Raw genomic sequence first — 3,814 nt, forward strand, 5'->3', positions numbered from 1 at the left:
TGTTGGTAATTTAAACTGGTGGTAATTTAAAATGGTGCAGCTAGTTTGGATTAGGTTGAATTATATACCCTAGAAAAACAAGTTCTTAAGCTTAGTCCCTTCCTGTGGAAGCAAACTTATTGTAAATAGGACACTTTGGAGTTTTTATTTTAGTTAAGTTGTGGCCAATTGAAACAAGAGGTTTTAATCAGATTACTGTAGCTCTTCACAGGCAGAAGATATTCAGGAATAGTAGAAGAAGGCTACTTAAGGGAGCAGAATTTGGATGTCAAAGGAACTCAGCAATGTAGGGCACTGCTGCCAAGTGCATTGCCATATGATGGAAAAACCAAGGACTCAAGGATCACCAACAGCCAGCCCCGAATGCCACAATATCTGAGGTGAACACATCACCTTGCTTATACTTCAGTTTGGCCTTTTCTCCAACAAGCCTGTTGGGATTTATGCTGTTTGGAGTGTGTTGTGCTTCCTGACATGTATATCCATCTCCCTCAATAGGTTTGGGATGTTTTCAGCCATTATTTCCTCAAACACCCCTTCTATTCCCTTTCCCTTCTCTTCACCTTCTGGGATTCCTGTGATGCCTATATTTGTGCGTTTTGCATTGTCATTCAGGCACCTAAATCCCAGCTGGATTTTTTCTATCTTTTTATCGATCAGTTCTATTATCTGTTTGATTTCATATGTACTGTCTTCCACCTCACTAATTCTTTCCTCTACCTCTTCGAGTCTGCTCTTATTTGCTGAGAGTGTATTTTTGATTTCTTGAATTGTGCTGTTCATCACCATTATGTCCATTATCTTGTTTATGATTGCAATTCTTCTGTATTCTCTCCAAGTGTTTTCTCCATATTCTTAGTCTCTTCCTTCACTTCATCAAATTTGTCCTTAATATATGTTTTGAGAGCCTTAATTACTTGTTCAATATTCTGCTCCCCTTCCTGGTTTTTAGCCTGTTCACTGGATTAGGCCATGTTTTCCTGATTATTGGCTTGGTTTGTAGTTTTTTGTTGTTGTCTGATCATCATTTTATCTTGACTGGTTTAATCAGTTGCTTAGCTTCTTTGTCTAGTTTGGGGTTTAATTAGTTGTTTTTGCATGCGTGTTAAGTCTTCTCTTTGTCACTTTTCTCTTTTTTTTCTCTTTCCTTCTTGTTGGCTAAGTTCACTTGAAGGAAAATATTAGGGCCAGGAAAGCAAAAGGAGTAAGAATTATTAATAGTAATATTGATAGTAAATATTAACAGAGAAACCATGTGAGATCTTAGAGAATGGATATTAGACTCATGTAGAGTTATAACAGTAAGAAAAGTGGACTACCTATAATGAGACAGTAAACTGAATATGGGGAGGAATATAGTGTGAGTTAAAAGACAAGTAGTGTTCAGGAGAGAGAGAAAGAGAAAGGAAAGGACAATAATGTAAAGAGTGAATATAAGACAGAAAACAGAGCAAAAGTGTTAGAAATAAAAAGTCAGAAAAATTGGGGACCAAACAAAAAGATGTATAATGTAAGAGAAACAATAAATGATGGAGGGTAGAATGATGTAGAGGAAAGGGAATTGTGTTGGTGGCCAAAATCAGTACACACAGAAAAGAGGAAATGGAGGATGAGGAAATACAGCAAATGTGAAATGCTCTTTGCAGTACCTAATATATAAAAAAATAAAAAAGAAGAGAAAGAAAGAACAATAAAGAGACAAAGTTGGCGGAATGCAAGCAAGAAAAAGAAAAAGAAAAAGAAAAAAGAAAGAAAGGAGGGCTTAGTGGATAAAGAGGAAGTAAAAACAAAAACAAAAAACAAAAAACAAAAAAAGAGGAAGGAAAAACAAGAACACAAACCAACGAAATACCAAAGTTTCAAGCAAGGAATCCTCTTTGCACTTAAATAAAATGCTTAGGAATCTGGTATTCCCCCTTTCTCCCTTCTTCACTTTCCTTTCTCCCAGAGCAACAGGAAAGCTGCCTGAGAGGTCTGGTAGGAAATTCAAGTGGGTCCTTGTTGAACCAGTTTAGCACAGAAAACAATGACTCTTACTTTCCAGAGAGAGAGCACCCACACCTAACCAGGAACCCCAACTATGCTATTGGAAGTTTGGAAAGCACCTCCTACAGTCCCTCTCCCTTATGTGTATTACAGGAAGGCTACTTGATTTTCTGACTTCACCTTCTCCCAGTCCAATTTTCCTATCCCATGATATTTAGGTAAATTGGGCTCTCTCAGCAGATTCACCACTCCTTTCTTCCCAGGCTTTCCCCAAGTCAGCTGGTATGTTCCTTCAAGTGCACAAAAAGAAGGGGGGTAGGGGAGGAATGGAAAATTGCACCCACACTCATTTGACCCTTCTGCACTCCCACTGAATCCCTCCCACTCATGGAGTCTGTCTGAAACAGGAGGGCTAGGGTAATCCCGGACCTCTGAGAGCACTGGATTCAGGAAAGGGAAGTCTGCTATATTGCAGGCTCAGGGTATGTAGATCTGTGGAATGTGGCCTACAGAGGCTTAGGGGACATGGACCTGCGGACCACATGTGTGGGGATCATGGGGTTTGGGGATGCCACTGCACAACTGACAGTTTTCAGGGAACACTGCAGCCACCAGCCCTCAGGGGAAGGGTCCTGCCTCCCCACAACTTCTGACCTCTGTGCCAGTAACATGCAATTCTACCTTTAGCAAGCACTACTTCTGTCACAGTCTCTCCAAATCAAGGTCCATACACCTCCTATCTTGCAAGCCCTGAAACAACCTGCTCTGGCAAGATTCCAACCCTACTTGGCTGCTTCTTTGCAGGAGAGATTGTGATGTGCACTCACTCAGATTCCATCTTGTCCCACTTCCTAGTTGACTTTCAATGACATATCACATTGAAAAGTCCACATTGAGGGACAGAGATGAATGAAACTATGGGCAGATCCTATTGGAAGCTGTGAGGGTCATGAACTGGCCAAGCGAGTGGATTCCTGGGAGGCCATAAAGGAAGGAAAGGTAACATGGTCCTGGGGTCAAATGCTCTGTGTTAGTCAAGGATGGTAAATCCCTTACTCAATGACTTCCCCCTCCCACCTCGTCCTGTCTCTGACCTGAGTTTGTGGTGTAGGTAGTAAGGAGAATCTGTTTGCCATGGACAGCATGGTAGTTGTCTCCCTACTTCATCCTCCATTATTGTTTCCTCACCTGGTGGAGGGAGAAGAAATCATGTCCAGCTAGTCAGAGGTCAAATCCAGGCTGTCATCTGCTGCCTCTAACTCTGGACAGTAATCACGGGGCCAATAAACATCAAGTGATGGCTGAAGTCAGAGTTTTCTCTGAGCCCCTTTCATGGACCAATTAATTTAAGCCTCATCTTACTTTATGGAAGAAGTTTGTTCATCACTTCCCTTTTGACAGAGGAAACAGAGGCTAAGAAATGTTCAGTGTCTTGACCCAGGGCTCACAGTTAAGATACAAAAGGTGTTCTATGTAAAGAGTTCCCTCCCTTCCCAGTGCTTATTGCCACCTTTTCATGGTGTATACGTGTTCATGTATGAAAATATTTACTGCACATGGGTTTCACAGGTATAGCTGTGTGCATTTCATGTGCAAATATACGAATGTGTGCCTGTGTGTGCAAAGGTGTGCAGGTATGTGTGCCCTTAGTGCGGGGAGAAGGGGGCTTTAGGTTTCAGAACAGAAAGTTCAATTTTCAATTTTCCTTAGTAGGACAGTCCCTGGAAAGAATCTCCAGTACTGTTTGCCCCCATGCCCTCTCAACTATGGCAAGGACAAACTGCTTGAACAAAGAAACAGGAAACAGCTGAAATTAATCAAAGCATTT

At 41.4% G+C, this 3,814-nt stretch overlaps 1 gene segment (V, D, J or C); it reads right to left on the reverse strand.

Moving 5' to 3' along the window:
- The window catches only part of LOC101413443 (immunoglobulin alpha-2 heavy chain-like), a 353,255-nt gene that overhangs the window by 304,684 nt on the left and 44,757 nt on the right, over positions 1–3,814 (reverse strand).

The sequence above is a fragment of the Dasypus novemcinctus genome, chromosome 19 (genome assembly GCF_030445035.2).
Source record: "Dasypus novemcinctus isolate mDasNov1 chromosome 19, mDasNov1.1.hap2, whole genome shotgun sequence".
NCBI lineage: Eukaryota > Metazoa > Chordata > Mammalia > Cingulata > Dasypodidae > Dasypus > Dasypus novemcinctus.